Source organism: Bombina bombina, chromosome 5 (assembly GCF_027579735.1).
Source record: "Bombina bombina isolate aBomBom1 chromosome 5, aBomBom1.pri, whole genome shotgun sequence".
NCBI lineage: Eukaryota > Metazoa > Chordata > Amphibia > Anura > Bombinatoridae > Bombina > Bombina bombina.
This window is the reverse complement of record NC_069503.1, coordinates 524,662,234-524,680,026: the sequence shown is the minus strand read 5'-3', so window position 1 is coordinate 524,680,026 and position 17,793 is coordinate 524,662,234.

The following is a 17,793-nucleotide window of genomic DNA, read 5'->3' as shown; positions in this document are numbered from 1 at the left end:
AGAGTTCCAGACACGATTACCTGCAAAAAAGGCATGAATATGAGCACAATGATGATTGGCAAACCTCTTGTACCTGGAGATGGTTGAGCATAACTGAGAGCATATTCGTTGCCAATGGGTGGTGAGGTCACTGAGCAGAAGAGGAAAAACACGAGGTTGATAACTAGCTGCGGCCTGGAAAGGAGCGCATCATAGAGAAGAATGCCAATGAGTGTTCTTTGCCAGTTTATCTAGGGGTAAAAAACCAGACCAATTGGTATGCTGTGAATTGACATATACTCTGAGATAAGCTTCAAGATCCTCATTGGTCCTTTCCATCTGCCCGTTAGTCTGGAGGTGATAACCAGAGGACAAAGAAACAGTGGTTCCAAGCAATTTGCAAAAGCTTCTCCAAAAGGTAGAAATAAATTTAGGGCCTCTGTCAGAGATGATATTCACTGGTATACCATGGAGTCGTACCACGTGTAACATAAAAAGAGTGGACAATTCTTGGGCTGTAGGCAACATAGGTAAAGGTACAAAATGAGCAAGTTTGGAGAATCAATCCACCACAACCCAGATGACTGTATGATGGTCAGAAGGAGGGAGATCTATAAAAAAAATCCATGGCTATGTGTGTCCATAGTTTTTTTAGGTATGAACAATGGTTGAAGTAGGCCATGAGGTAGGGAACGGGGGGTCTTGTTAACAGCACAAGTCTGACAAGCCTTGACATAATCCTGAGAGTCCGACTTTATGATAGGCCACCACACATCTTGAGAAAGGAGTTTAAAGATTCTAGTAAAACCTGGATGACCTGACAGCTTGCTATCATGAGCCCAGGATAGCACAGGAGAGCAAAGGTTTGGAGGAACATAAAGGATCTCAGGAGCCGCAAGGGCTTCAGCAGGTTTGCTTGACTGTTTACATTGTAGTCTTTAAAGAAGAGAGGTGTGGAACTTCAGAAGAGTCACTATACTGAGGAAACTGATGGGAAATAGCAACGCGTTTCTCGGTTAGAACCGTTTCATCAGATATGCCTGATGAAACGGTTCTAACCGAGAAACGTGTTGCATTTGAGGGGTGCCACTGTATACCCTTTTATCCACTCATCATAAACAACTGCTGTGTTGTTTTTTTATCTTTGTTTTTAATAAATAGCTACATTTTATTTTAAATGTACTCTGAGTGGAGTTCTTTTCCTACCTTCTGCCTTTGCTGATTGCTCACTGGGACCTACACCCCTGCACAACCAAGAATCTACATCTAGGGTGAGCTGCTACACCTGTCATAAAGTTACAGCCTGCCTCTACCAGCACATAAGTGTGCTACAGGAGTATGTGAGTACCCATCTGTATCATCTAAGAGATATTGCCGGTTATACCTTTAATGGTCTGCACATGTAGTGCTTTCTTTGTTTGTTTTTTAATCTCTCACTAGCTACACAGTTTTGCCTGGAGGGTGAGCTGTCACACCTATCTGAAATTGCAGCTTGTCTCTACCAGCACATAGGTGTGCTTCAATAGTATGTGAGTACTCATTTGGCTCCATTCTGTTTGTTCTGTATCATACCATCTGATTATACCACACATGAGGCGCCCCTCTGTCTTCTTGTACTTGTTAAGGGCTCTGTAGTCGATACAGGGTCTGAGACCACCATCCTTTTTACTGACAAAAAAGAAGCAAGCCCTGGCAGGAGAAGAGGAAGTGTGAATAAAACCTTTAGCTAGGTTCTCTTGGATATAGTCCTTCATGGCCTTGGTTTCAGCTTTGGAGAGTCCTCCCTTTAGGAAGTGGGGCTCCAGGAAAAAGGTACATTTTACAGTCGTAAGGACTGTGAGGTGGCAGCACATTAGCTGCTTTAATTTCAAAAAAATCTGTAAAGTCTGCATAAACTGAGGGAAGGCTTGAAGGGGTCTGAAGGCTGGCTATAGGGACATGATGCAGCAGAGTAACCTTAGCCAAGCAGGAGTGGAAATAGGCTTTACCCCAGGAGGCCAACTGTCCCTCAGTCCAGTCGAACTAAGGATTGTGTATACGAAGCCAAGAAAGACTGATGTAAGAATTCTGTGTCTGGTTTTCATTCTCACTCCTTACCACATGACCTGGGGATTCCACATCCAGAGTGTATATAAATCTTAACCACACCTTAAACAGGTGCTTAGTAATTGAGCTTCCTAGGTGAAGTTTTGTCAGACAAGTGTGTTTCTCTGTGCTTTCCCTAAGGATCATACCTAATTTGTGACATGCTACTTTGCTGGAGTACCCAGCCTGAAATTTGGAACCAGCCTTATATGACATCTACCTTATTCCTACAGATTACAATTTCATTCAGGGGTGGATTTATTCACCCCTTCATCTACGGTTTGTTTCATCCGCAACCTGGAAGCTTTCTCCACTTTACCTAAACATCAGAACTGAACCGCAACTGAGCCGGAGGTTGATCACTCCCCCATACATCAGCCGGAACTTACACTGCTCATTCCGGTTCTCCTAAGCTGCACCGAGAAGGTAACAGAATGTAGCCACTCCCCCAGACACCAGCTGAGACTAACTCACCACTCTTGCTTCCCGCAAGCTGAACCGGGATTGTAAATATACTCGGTCTAACTTCCTGATGTCAGCATTAGTCTCTTGCTACTAAACTTCTTCTCTTACGGCAACATAGCAGTTCAGCCGATCCTTGCTCATTTGTCCCTCCTGGGATACGAGCACAAGCTATAAGGGGAGTAATCTTAAAAGGACTGCCACTTACCTTAACCCTAAGCTCTGTGGGAATCACTCTTGACTTAATAATATTTGGTTCTTCCTCATACCTGTCAACTGCTCACATATTCTGAATTCTGATAGTAACAACTTTCAGCTGGGTTCTCAGTGTCTCGTTATCAAAGTTTAACATTGAAGCATCATTTGTTGCAACATTGTACTTTATGTGATTGCAACTACTAAATTACTTTATTATTAACTTTTCACTTTAGCAGTAACCGGGTCAAATACCTTGTTCGCTCATTCTGCTTATGTGATACATTCACCAAGTCTGCAGTTGAGATTCCATAAGCTACACCACCATACCAAATACATTACAGAATTACTAAGCAACCCAGATGGAGCCAGCAGACTTGCCGCAGATTGTATACAACCTATCCCAGCAAGTAGAACAACTCAGTCAGGGGTTGAGGGAACTGCAGGTAGAAAATGTAACTTTAAGAAAAGTTATCAGCGACACAGCTGCAAGTAAAACATCTCAGAGCAAAGCTACCCCAGAACCTCATATTGCTCCTCCGGATTTGTTTCACAGGGATAGGAGTCTTTATCATCAGTTCAAGAATGCCTGTCTTCTGACATTCACACTAAAGCCCAAGACATATCCCAATGATAGGGTAAAAGTTTTAACTTTATATCCTTCTTAAGAGGTGAACCTCGTGTATGGGCGGACACCCTCTAGGAAACTTATAACCCTGTACTAAATTCTCTCAACTCATTTCTGTCACTCATGGATGAACTGTACTCTGATTTAAACCTACAATTAACTGCAGAGAGTTCAAATGAGAAAGTTAAAACAGGGGTCTAGACCAGTAGAGGTATATATAACCGAATTTAAACAGTAGTCCACCGACTCTTAGTGGAACGCCATAGCACTGAAGAACCAGTTCAGGCTTGGGCTTTCTGAAGCTGTTAAAGACAAACTAGCCCGAATTGAGTTACCCCACTCCCTCAAGGCTTTAATGAAGCTCAGTATGCAAATAGACAGGAGACTTCATGAAAGAAAAACCGAACGCCTACATAGCGAGACCAGCTATAAAAGACCTAGTAACATAGCGTACCCTCCCACACCTCCACCTGCATCTCCACAAAGCCCAGAACCTATGGATATAGGGTTCTTTCGAGGACCTCTGACCAATGAAGAACGACTCAGAAGGAAAACAAGGGGCCTATGTATGTACTGCGGTAATTCATCCCATTAAGTCAAAGTTTGCCCTATTTTGGACAAGCACAAAAACAGTAAGTCCTCTTATTATGTGACCTCTCTCGTTGCTCATGATGAACCTACTCACTTTACTGTATCTCTCTTGTTGCAGTGGGGAAAAAAACGACTGACTAGAGAAGCTATTGTAGACACTGGAGCACACGGCAACTATATCGACAAATCTGTAGTTGTAGATAATAAAATACCACTTATGCAAAAGTAGTCTCCTGTGTGTATTCGTATGATAGATGGCTCAGAAATATCTTCTGGACCAATCACGCATCATACTGTTCCCATACTAGTTACAATTTCCAATACACATCAGGAATACATCTGTTTTGATGTGATCCCTTCACCTTTATTCCATGTAGTCTTAGGGTTACAATGGTTAAGACTACATGAACCCACATTTAGCTGGAAAACATTAGGAATTAGCTTAAATTCTTCCTATTGTCAACAAACCTGCTATAACCACACATCTTTATCACAGCTTACTGCAGTCCCAGAAACACTTTTAGAGGTACCAGACATCTATGAGAAGTTCTCAGATGTATTCAGTAAAAAAGAGGCTTAGGCTCTACCTCCTCATCGCTCCTATGACTGCCCAATCAACCTCAAGCCAAGCACCTCTCCTCCCTGTGGTCATTTGTACCCATTATCTCAACCCGAATTAGATCATCTTAAAACATACCTTGAGGAGAACTTAAAGAAGGGCTTCATAAGACCCTCCGTTTCTTCTGTAGCTGCAGGAATGTTCTTCGTTATGAACAAGGATCAGAGACTACGACCAATTATTGATTACAGGGAACTAAACAAAATAACCATCAAAAATAGATATCCTCTACCCCTAATTCCGGAACTGATAGAACGACTGCATCAAGCTAAGATTTTAACAAAACTCGACCTTAGAGGAGCATACAATCTTGTGCGTATCAGGGAGGGGGATGAGTGGCTCACTGCTTTCCGGACTAGGTACGGACTATATGAATATCTAGTCATGCCTTTTGGATTAACTAATGCCCCGCAAATATACTGATATATTCACAAAATTTAGATGAACATGTCAAACATGTCAGCTGGGTGCTCTCAAGTCTCCTTGTGTACCAACTCTACGCTAAACCTGAAAAGTGTGTCTTCCACACCAACAAGATTTCATTTCTAGGATACTCCATAAGCCCAAAGGGGATACAAATGCAGGAAACCAAGGTAGATGCTGTTAAGAACTGGCCGCAACCTATAAACTGTAAGGAATTACAACGGTTCTTGGGCTTCAGCAATTATTATAGGAAGTTTATCTAGAATTTTTCCAAGATTGCCAAACCTCTCACCCTCTTAACTAGCTCTAGTATACAGTTTAAATGGAACAACCAAGCCACTGAAGCTTTCAATTACCTAAAACAAGCTTTCTCCTCAGCCCCAATCCTCCAATTTCCAGACCCCATGTTACAATACATCCTCGAAGTAGATTCTTCAGATTACGCCTTAGGAGCCGTCTTATCTCAAAGGAAAAATCTGACTGAACCTTTAGATCCAGTAGCCTTCTACTCCAAACTTATGTCACCACCTGAGAGGAATTACCCAATCAGCGAAAAGGAGCTCCTGGCCATTAAAAGAGCTCTCGAAAATTGGAGACATCTTCTGGAAGGCACTATTTTACCGATTATTATATACACTGACCATCGTAATCTCGAATTCCTTCAGAGGAATAAACCTATCAGGATGCCAAGTCAGGTGGAGCCTTTATTTCAGTTGATTTAATTTCCAAATTTCCTATAGACCTGCTTTAAGGAATGGTCTTATCTCGTATGGAACGCAGACCTCATCAACCTCATCAACCTCTGTCATACCTTCGGAGAAGTTTCTAGGTCTGATCTCAGCCTTCACCTCACAATTACAAACCACCTTACGTAATGATAAGGAGATTCCTGTACACCAGCTTACACAAAACAACAACTTATACTACCTGGGATCGAAATTATACGTGCCAGAAGAACTTAGACTGATAGTGATAAAGCAACACCATGAACAACCTCTTCTTGGCCATCCTAGTATTAGGAAAATGAAAGATTTATTAAAGAGGAATTTCTGGTGGCCTGATATGGACAATAGCATCAGACTCTACATACGAAGTTGCACCACTTGTACAACATCTAAAGCAGCGAAGAAACCCCCTTATGGGTTTCTTATGCCTATACACATCCCAGAGGGACCTTGGACTCATTTAGGGAGGGATTTCATCGTGGATTTGCCGTTGACCTCAGGACAAAACACCATTTTAGTAGTAACAGATATCTTTACCAAGATGGCCCATTTCATCCATTTTCATAAGCTTCCTACCTCAATAGAAACGGCACAGCTCTTCTTGGATGGAATCGTCAGTCTCCATGGGTTACCCTCCATTCTAACCACTGATAGAGGAACCCAGTTCACCTCCCGCTTCTGGAAAAATCTCACTGAACGTCTACAAATTGATCATAGACTAAGCATTTTGTATCAACCTCAAACTAACGGACAAACTGAAAGACTGAACCAATGGTTGGAAAAGTATTTGAGGTGTTACTGCGCTTACCAGCAGAATGATTGGGTTCATTATCTGTCTATGGCGGAATTTGCCTTCAATAATACCGTAAACACATCATCAAACATGTCTTCATTCAATGCCAACTACACCTATCACCCAAGGTTTACTTTCATGATGAATAACGACTCAGTCACCTCCCCCAGTGTTGATGATTTAAAACAAAAGTTAACAGAGAATTTCCAACTACTTTGGAAAAATATCCAAGATGATCAAATCACTCAAAATATTACGACCTAAGAAGAAGACCTTCTCCCCAATATTCAGTAGGAGACATGGTGTGGCTGTCCACAAAAAACCTCAAGTTACCGATCCCAAGCAAAATATTAGCTGAGTTACAGAAAAAATGTATAACAGGAGCACCAGGTATAAGGATAAAACATTAAACTTTATTAGAACATAAAGGGTATCATAACCCCTGGGTAAGAACATACATGTATAATAGTCAAACAGATGAAAAAAGGCTGACCGGTTTCGGCTGTTGCCTTACTCCTAGCCTGCTTAAAACTGTCTAGCAGTTCCCTGATTTAAAAACCATCATCTGAAATCCTATTGGCTCAGGAACTCACACCCCTGATTAGTATTCCCTTCAGCTTTAATCAATCAACCCTCACTCAAATGTGGCTGAAATGTTCTATTGTTGTAGATTTTCCTATACATATGTAGTTACTAAAATTCTACTTCTAACTTTCTACTTCTCACCATTATTAAGAAAGAGGAAAAAAATCTAATCAATATACACTCTACACTCCTATTATATTAATAATATTTTTGTTCAAATATTCCTGGTAGTTACTTTGTCATTTAACCAGATCTCATTGTAAAATGCCGTATGTTACGGCAGACCTTATCACCTTGGTATGTTGTTATTTGTTTTTGTTTTTTATTGTTGTATTATATTCCTACCTAGTAGCAGATCCAATTTCGGTGTGTTTATTTTAAACCGCCTAGAGCCATTGTATAATAAATGTGCTGCGCTTACAAGTCTGCATTCGATCGGCGTTTACAATGAACTGCTGGATTCTATTTGCTAAGTCCTTATTGGACGGATAGCGTGTGTATCAGCCAATCTACTGCGGCCTAACAAACCCCAGCACAATGCGTGTAGTCTTACAGAGAACTACTGGTCTCAATTTACTTGATCCTAATTGGTCGGATATCGTGTGTATACGCCAATCAAACTGTAGCCTGTCAAAACACAACATTGTGTGTATAGTTTACCCTTCCGTAACTATCAGCTGTTTGGGCTATAGTAACTCCCACTGTTAGTGCTATGTGTTCGTAAGCACATTCTATAGATCTGTGTGTTGTTTGGTTATTCCCTGTACTGTGGGCATTAACATAAATTAGGTGTACTAATAAATTAGGTAATAGGCTCCAACCTGTATTGTGGATTGAGAAAGTCAATTTGAATCGTGTTACCCTAGCTAGAAAGTATAGTTACACTGAATGTGCCAATTAAAAAAAGTTTGCTCGTACTGTGCTCCTATCTTAACTTAGCGTGTACACATATAATTTAACTCATATTAACATTCAAAAAGTATTCAAAAAGTAAATGGGCTGCTTATTACCATAGAACTAAGTTTTTTTGTACTTTATCTATGTGCTTATTTTGGGGCAGATTATCTTAAATAGAAATTGTGTTGCATTTCAGGTGTATTATGTCCTGAATGTCCCTCTGATACAAAGAATAGGACGGTTTATATTATTCTAAGTGAAATTACCAAAAATTAATAAGATCGAATTCTGAGTTGAGGCCGTCTGGAATCCTCGTTTTTAAACGAAAAATCCAGAAGGCCTCTCTTTCTCCCAATTTTCGGGTCCTGTCACCCCCTTCTGTCTGGACTGGTACTTTCTCTATAATGGTCCACGAAAAGAAAGAATTATCTTTGTTATGTGTAATTGAAAAATGGTTGATAAGTGGCGTTGTGAGGACCCCAGCCTTAATGTCAGCTAGGTGTTCTTTTATCCTTACCCTAGCTTCCCTTTTCGTGAGGCCTACATATTGGAGGGCACAATGTGTGCATGAAATCAAATAATTTTTTCTGAAAAAGTTCTCCCGTGGCTAGAGAGCTAAAGGAGTCCCCTACAGTTACTTTCTCACAAGCTCTGCAGGACAAATGGTTGCACCTATAGGTTACATTTAGTCTCAACCAGGAGGACCCATCTGTCTGTTCCTTCCTTAATCTAGTGGGTGCAATCATATTGCCTATTGTTCTGTTTCTTTTGTACGTGCACCTAATGCCTTCAGTTACTGTCTCTTTAAGAGCATCATCAGCTGACAGTAGATGGTAATTATTTCTAATAATCTGGCATATTTGTGTGTACTGCTGTGAATATTCTGTCGTGAATGTGATTTTCCTGTCCACAATCTCTTTTGTCCCTTCTTTATACTTTGTGTTTTTCTGTTTCAAAAGATCAACTCTGTTGATTTTAGTAACAGAGTTCCTCTCTTTTGTAATTATTGACCTAGGATAGCCTCTCTCCACAAGTCTATCAGACAGTTCATCGGCCTGTTTCTCATATGTACTATAATTAGTACAGTTCCTTTTTAGGCGAATGAACTGTCCTCTAGCTACACCCCTAAATACCCTCCTTGGGTGACAACTTGAGGCGTGTAGCAGAGAGTTCCCTGTGATCGGCTTCCGATAGGTTTCTGTGGTGATCTTTTGACCTGTTTTTCCCTTTAGTGTGATGTCCAGAAAATTTATTGTATGTTCTTGTATCTCGGAGGTAAAGCTAATGCCTACAGTGTTATTATTTAGTCCCTCTACAAATCTCTCTAGATCATTGTGGGAGCCTTGCCAAATAAAAAGGAGGTCGTCAATAAAGCGCCTATACCACACTATCCCCTGTTTGAACAGGTTTCGTTCCCCAAAGACGTGGGAGAGCTCCCACCAACCCATGAAAAGATTGGCGTAGGAGGGGGCAAATTTGGCCCCCATCGCTGTCCCACTCCTCTGGAGAAAGAACTCCCCCTCAAACAGGAAATAGTTATGGGTAAGGAGAAATCTGGTCACCCTCAATATGTATTCTGTAAAATCCTGGTCATTTGCATATTTTTTAGATAGAAAATTTTTTAGAGCTTCAAGGCCCTTTTCGTGTGGTATGGTGGAGTACAGGGATCTCACATCCACTGTCAACCATTTGAAGTTACTCTGCCAAATCACTCCAGAGAGTAAATTCAATACATACTTGGTATCAGACAGGTGACTCCAAAGGGTACTCACCAAGGGTTGCAGAATGCCATCCAACCATTCCGACAGGTGTTCCAGTAAGGAGCCGATTCCACTAACAATTGGTCTCCCTTGGACATTTTCTACAGACTTGTGAATTTTAGGTAGATGATTAAACACAGGAATGGCTGGGTTTTGCACCAGAAGATAGTCCTTAGTTTCTTGGTCAATATAACCCATCTCTACCCCATCGTCCACAAGGGAGACCAACTGTCTCTGGAATTGGCGTGTTGGATCTTGTAACAACACCTCATAATCCTGTTCTATTCTCAACTGTCTTAAAGCCTCCTGGATAAAGTCCTCCTTATCAAGGACCACAATTGGTCCGCCCTTGTCCGCTGATCTAATTACTAGATTGTTGTTATTACTTAGACCTTCTAAGGCTATTTTTTGTTTTCGTGTGACATTAGACTTTTTGCCCCTTTGTGTAACATATTGAAGTTTAATTAAATCACTTTCAACCCGTTTCTGGAATTTCTCCAATAGAGGACCCCTACTTTGAATGGGATAGAACAAAGATTTGTTCTTTAGTAGTGGAGTTGTCACCCGCCTACTTTCTTCCATTGCTTCCTCTCCTTGGAGAGATTCCAGAGTCCTTACATCACATAATTCTTGGAAATTCAGATCAGTATTAAAGTGATGTTCTAGATCAGATCCAATAACAGAACTTGGATTCTCATTAAATTGACTTTGGTCCTGGGTCTTGAAAATTTTTCTCAACGTTAGATTGCGTATCATCTTATTAATGTCCAAAAGAGTTCTGAACAGATTGAAATCTGCAGATGGGACAAACGTTAAACCTAAACTCAGCACTTCAAGTTCAGATTTATTTAGAACATAACTCGATAGGTTTAAAACATTCAATCCCTGTAGTTTCCCCTCCTTTGGCCTCTCCTTTGGGGGTATCGTCTCTGCTCTCTCGGTTGTTGCTGTTCTACGTTTCCTCTCCCCCCCCCCCTTCTAGTGCTTTTGGGGGTACCTGAAAAACCTGTTCCAACTGGGATTTTTCAGTTTCTCCTATGTATCTTCGTGCCCCTCCTGCCTGAGGGGGCTCCTCTCTGTAGTGTGAAGAGGTGGATGCTGTTTCAAAGTCTTTGTTCTTCAGAATTGGGGGTAATCTGTTTGGTCCCTCCTTTGGTCTCACCGTGGTTTCGTGAGCCCCCAATTCCTCTCCTCCTGAGGAAGAACCTTCGTCCCAGGATTCTCCTTCACTCTCCTGGAAGTTTACACGTCTGCCTCTGTTTCCTCTGGATCTATTTCCTCCTCTCCTTCTGTTGTAATAAGGAACTGATTTGTTCTGTTCCTTCCTTAGGGCAAAACGATCTCTCCTATTCCATATGTAAACTCTATTCAAATTGTAATCCTGTAAGTCTCTTAAGTATTTTGTACGTTTGGTCTCCAATAGCAATGTTTTTGCTTCTGCAAACACTATCTGTAGGGTGGCATCAAATTTTAGAAAGCTGGGTTCTTCACTTCTTTTGTTCAATTCATCTTGTAGTTCCTTTATTTTCACAGCTAGATCATCAATTGCAGATTAGTTTCATCAATTTAAGTGAACATTGTGTAAGATGATTATTCCACTGTTCAATACAGGGAGTGCAGAATTATTAGGCAAATGAGTATTTTGACCACATCATCCTCTTTATGCATGTTGTCTTACTCCAAGCTGTATAGGCTCGAAAGCCTACTGCCAATTAAGCATATTAGGTGATGTGCATCTCTGTAATGAGAAGGGGTGTGGTCTAATGACATCAACACCCTATATCAGGTGTGCATAATTATTAGGCAACTTCCTTTCCTTTGGCAAAATGGGTCAAAAGAAGGACTTGACAGGCTCAGAAAAGTCAAAAATAGTGAGATATCTTGCAGAGGGATGCAGCTCTCTTAAAATTGCAAAGCTTCTGAAGCGTGATCATCGAACAATCAAGCGTTTCATTCAAAATAGTCAACAGGGTCGCAAGAAGCGTGTGGAAAAACCAAGGTGCAAAATAACTGCCCATGAACTGAGAAAAGTCAAGCGTGCAGCTGCCAAGATGCCACTTGCCACCAGTTTGGCCATATTTCAGAGCTGCAACATCACTGGAGTGCCCAAAAGCACAAGGTGTGCAATACTCAGAGACATGTCCAAGGTAAGAAAGGCTGAAAGACGACCACCACTGAACAAGACACACAAGCTGAAACATCAAGACTGGACCAAGAAATATCTCAAGACTGATTTTTCTAAGGTTTTATGGACTGATGAAATGAGAGTGAGTCTTGATGGGCCAGATGGATGGGCCCGTGGCTGGATTGGTAAAGGGCAGAGAGCTCCAGTCTGCCTCAGACGCCAGCAAGGTGGAGGTGGAGTACTGGTTTGGGCTGGTATCATCAAAGATGAGCTTGTGGGGCCTTTTCGGGTTGAGGATGGAGTCAAGCTCAACTCCCAGTCTTACTGCCAGTTTCTGGAAGATACCTTCTTCAAGCAGTGGTACAGGAAGAAGTCTGCATCCTTCAAGAAAAACATGATTTTCATGCAGGACAATGCTCCATAACACGCGTCCAAGTACTCCACAGCGTGGCTGGCAAGAAAGGGTATAAAAGAAGAAAATCTAATGACATGGCCTCCTTGTTCACCTGATCTGAACCCCATTGAGAACCTGTGGTCCATCATCAAATGTGAGATTTACAAGGAGGGAAAACAGTACACCTCTCTGAACAGTGTCTAGGAGGCTGTGGTTGCTGCTGCACGCAATGTTGATGGTGAACAGATCAAAACACTGACAGAATCCATGGATGGCAGGCTTTTGAGTGTCCTTGCAAAGAAAGGTGGCTATATTGGTCACTGATTTGTTTTTGTTTAGTTTTTGAATGTCAGAAATGTATATTTGTGAATGTTGAGATGTTATATTGGTTTCACTGGTAAAAATAAATAATTGAAATGGGTATATATTTGTTTTTTGTTAAGTTGCCTAATAATTATGCACAGTAATAGTCACCTGCACACACAGATATCCCCCTAAAATAGCTAACTAAAAACAAACTAAAAACTACTTCCAAAACTATTCAGCTTTGATATTAATGAGTTTTTTGGGTTCATTGAGAACATGGTTGTTGTTCAATAATAAAATGAATCCTCAAAAATACAACTTGCCTAATAATTCTGCACTCCCTGTAAAGGACTTATCATCCGTCACAAAGGTTGGAAACTTGTTTAGTCTGAGGCCCCTGGGTATAAGGCCTAACTCCAAATATTTATTGAGTGTATTGACATCCAATTTTAATTGGTCCTCTCTCAGTAGAAGGTTCTCTACTTCTTCAAAAAGAGCTATCAAGCTGTAATTGGTTTTATTGAGGGAGAAAATTTGGTTGCAATCCCAAGCTGCCGCCTCTCTCTCTTTGGCTGTCCTTAGGGAAAATAAAACTGGTGTATTTATAGTATTGCTCTCACCCTGCATATTTTTATATATATATATAACTGTGGTGGTTGGCTCCAAATTCAGTGCATACACCTTGAGCTAGGCCACAGCTCTTAGCAAAAATGCTTACTTATAACATACAATTAGGGGAATGGTTAAGGTGTGTGCACTGTTATGCATAAAAATGTAAAAAGTCTTGATTGTTAAAGGTAACTTGTCAGTAAGTTTTTATGAGGCCACTGCAAAAATTGGGCTGTTTGTAGAGATAGAAATGTGGCGGTGTTCCCCAAACAACCCCCACAGTATTGTTCACAAGGAATCACTCCCAGACATCCGTATATTGAATAAATAAATTGACTCACCACTATTCAGTCTCTTGGTGAAATGCTTCCTCAAATTCGGATGCTGTATCCAGTGTTTATGTGAACAGTTAAGCCATGTAATCCAGGTATCCTTATTTTCTGCCTGCCAATTTTGTTATTGGGGCCATAAAAACGTCCACATGAATCCCTTGGAAGAAAAACAGTCTGATGCAGTGTGCCAACAGCTCACCAACCACAGTTAGTATCCTTAATCTGTGCACACTGTTTGGCCAAGTTATAAGCTAAGTTACAGAAAAAATGTATAACAGGAGCACCAGGTATAAGGATAAAACATTAAACTTTATTAGAACATAAAGGGTATCATAACCCCTGGGTAAGAACATACATGTATAATAGTCAAACAGATGAAAAAAGGCTGACCGGTTTCGGCTGTTGCCTTACTCCTAGCCTGCTTAAAACTGTCTAGCAGTTCCCTGATTTAAAAACCATCATCTGAAATCCTATTGGTTCAGGAACTCACACCCCTGATTAGTATTCCCTTCAGCTTTAATCAATCAACCCTCACTCAAATGTGGCTGAAATTTTCTATTGTTGTAGATTTTCCTATACATATGTAGTTACTAACATTCTACTTCTAACTTTCTACTTCTCACCATTATTAAGAAAGAGGAAAAAAATCTAATCAATATACACTCTACACTCCTATTATATTAATAATATTTTTGTTCAAATATTCCTGGTAGTTACTTTGTCATTTAACCAGATCTTATTGTAAAATGCCGTATGTTACGGCAGACCTTATCACCTTGGTATGTTGTTATTTGTTTTTGTTTTTTATTGTTGTATTATATTCCTACCTAGTAGCAGATCCAATTTCGGTGTGTTTATTTTAAACCGCCTAGAGCCATTGTAGAATAAATGTGCTGTGCTTACAATGAACTGCTGGATTCTATTTGCTAAGTCCTTATTGGACGGATAGCGTGTGTATCAGCCAATCTACTGCGGCCTAACAAACCCCAGCACAATACGTGTAGTCTTACAGAGAACTACTGGTCTCAATTTACTTGATCCTAATTGGTCGGATATCGTGTGTATACGCCAATCAAACTGTAGCCTGTCAAAACACAACATTGTGTGTATAGTTTACCCTTCCGTAACTATCAGCTGTTTGGGTTATAGTAACTCCCACTGTTAGTGCTATGTGTTCGTAAGCACATTCTATAGATCTGTGTGTTGTTTGGTCATTCCCTGTACTGTGGGCATTAACATAAATTAGGTGTACTAATAAATTAGGTAATAGGCTCCAACCTGTATTGTGGATTGAGAAAGTCAATTTGAATCGTGTTACCCTAGCTAGAAAGTATAGTTACACTGAATGTGCCAATTAAAAAAAGTTTGCTTGTTCTGTGCTCCTATCTTAACTTAGCATGTACACATATAATTTAACTCATATTAACATTCAAAAAGTATTCAAAAAGTAAATGGGCTGCTTATTACCATAGAACTAAGTTTTTTTGTACTTTATCTATGTGCTTATTTTGGGGCAGATTATCTTAAATAGAAATTGTGTTGCATTTCAAGTGTATTATGTCCTGAATATTCCCTCTGATACAAAGAATAGGACGGTTTATATTATTCTAAGTGAAATTACCAAAAATTAATAAGATCGAATTCTGAGTTGAGGCCGTCTGGAATCCTCGTTTTTAAACGAAAAAATCCAGAAGGCCTCTCTTTCTCCCAATTTTCAGGTCCTGTCACCCCCTCTTGTCTGGACTCGTACTTTCTCTATAATGGTCCACGAAAAGAAAGAATTATCTTTGCTATGTGTAATTGAAAAATGGTTGATAAGTGGCGTTGTGAGGACCCCAGCCTTAATGTCCGCTAGGTGTTCTTTTATCCTTACCCTAGCTTCCCTTGTCGTGAGGCCTACATATTGGAGGGCACAATGTGTGCATGAAATCAAATACACTACAAAAGTGGACCTACAGTTGAGGCATAATTTTTTCTGAAAAAGTTCTCCCGTGGCTAGAGAGCTAAAGGAGTCCCCTACAGTTACTTTCTCACAAGCTCTGCAGGACAAATGGTTGCACCTATAGGTTCCATTTAGTCTCAACCAGGAGGACCCATCTGTCTGTTCCTTCCTTAATCTAGTGGGTGCAATCATATTGCCTATTGTTCTGTTTCTTTTGTACGTGCACCTAATGCCTTCAGTTACTGTCTCTTTAAGAGCATCATCAGCTGACAGTAGATGGTAATTATTTCTAATAATCTGGCATATTTGTGTGTACTGCTGTGAATATTCTGTCGTGAATGTGATTTTCCTGTCCACAATCTCTTTTGTCCCTTCTTTATACTTTGTGTTTTTCTGTTTCAAAAGATCAACTCTGTTGATTTTAGTAACAGAGTTCCTCTCTTTTGTAATTATTGACCTAGGATAACCTCTCTCCACAAGTCTATCAGACAGTTCATCGGCCTGTTTCTCATATGTACTATAATTAGTACAGTTCCTTTTTAGGCGAATGAACTGTCCTCTAGCTACACCCCTAAACACCCTCCTTGGGTGACAACTTGAGGCGTGTAGCAGAGAGTTCCCTGTGATCGGCTTCCGATAGGTTTCTGTGGTGATCTTTTGACCTGTTTTTCCCTTTAGTGTGATGTCCAGAAAATTTATTGTATGTTCTTGTATCTCGGAGGTAAAGCTAATGCCTACAGTGTTATTATTTAGTCCCTCTACAAATCTCTCTAGATCATTGTGGGAGCCTTGCCAAATAAAAAGGAGGTCATCAATAAAGCGCCTATACCACACTATCCCCTGTTTGAACAGGTTTCGTTCCCCAAAGACGTGGGAGAGCTCCCACCAACCCATGAAAAGATTGGAGTAGGAGGGGGCAAATTTGGCCCCCATCGCTGTCCCACACCTCTGGAGAAAGAACTCCCCCTCAAACAGGAAATAGTTATGGGTAAGGAGAAATCTGGTCACCCTCAATATGTATTCTGTAAAATCCTGGTCATTTGCATATTTTTTAGATAGAAAATTTTTTAGAGCTTCCAGGCCCTTTTCGTGTGGTATGGTGGAGTACAGGGATCTCACATCCACTGTCAACCATTTGAAGTTACTCTGCCAAATCACTCCAGAGAATAAATTCAATACATGCTTGGTATCAGACAGGTGACTCCAAAGGGTACTCACCAAGGGTTGCAGAATGCCATCCAACCATTCCGACAGGTGTTCCAGTAAGGAGCCGATTCCACTAACAATTGGTCTCCCTTGGACATTTTCTACAGACTTGTGAATTTTAGGTAGATGATTAAACACAGGAATGGCTGGGTTTTGCACCAGAAGATAGTCCTTAGTTTCTTGGTCAATATAACCCATCTCTACCCCATCAAGGGAGACCAACTGTCTCTGGAATTGGCGTGTTGGATCTTGTAACAACACCTCATAATCCTGTTCTATTCTCAACTGTCTTAAAGCCTCCTGGATAAAGTCCTCCTTATCAAGGACCACAATTGCTCCGCCCTTGTCCGCTGATCTAATTACTAGATTGTTGTTATTACTTAGACCTTCTAAGGCTATTTTTTGTTTTCGTGTGACATTAGACTTTTTGCCCCTTTGTGTAACATATTGAAGTTTAATTAAATCACTTTCAACCCGTTTCTGGAATTTCTCCAATAGAGGACCCCTACTTTGAATAGGATAGAACAAAGATTTGTTCTTTAGTAGTGGAGTTGTCACCCGCCTACTTTCTTCCATTGCTTCCTCTCCTTGGAGAGATTCCAGAGTCCTTACATCACATAATTCTTGGAAATTCAGATCAGTATTAAAGTGATGTTCTAGATCAGATCCAATAACAGAACTTGGATTCTCATTAAATTGACGTTGGTCAATTTTACTTTTTGAATACTTTTTGAATGTTAATATGAGTTAAATTATATGTGTACACGCTAAGTTAAGATAGGAGCACAGTACGAGCAAACTTTTTTTAATTGGCACATTCAGTGTAACTATACTTTCTAGCTAGGGTAACACAATTCAAATTGACTTTCTCAATCCACAATACAGGTTGGAGCCTATTACCTAATTTATTAGTACACCTAATTTATGTTAATGCCCACAGTACAGGGAATGACCAAACAACACACAGATCTATAGAATGTGCTTACGAACACATAGCCCAAACAGCTGATAGTTATGGAAGGGTAAACTATACACACAATGTTGTGTTTTAACAGGCTACAGTTTGATTGGCGTATACACACGATATCCGACCAATTAGGATCAAGTAAATTGAGACCAGTAGTTCTCTGTAAGACT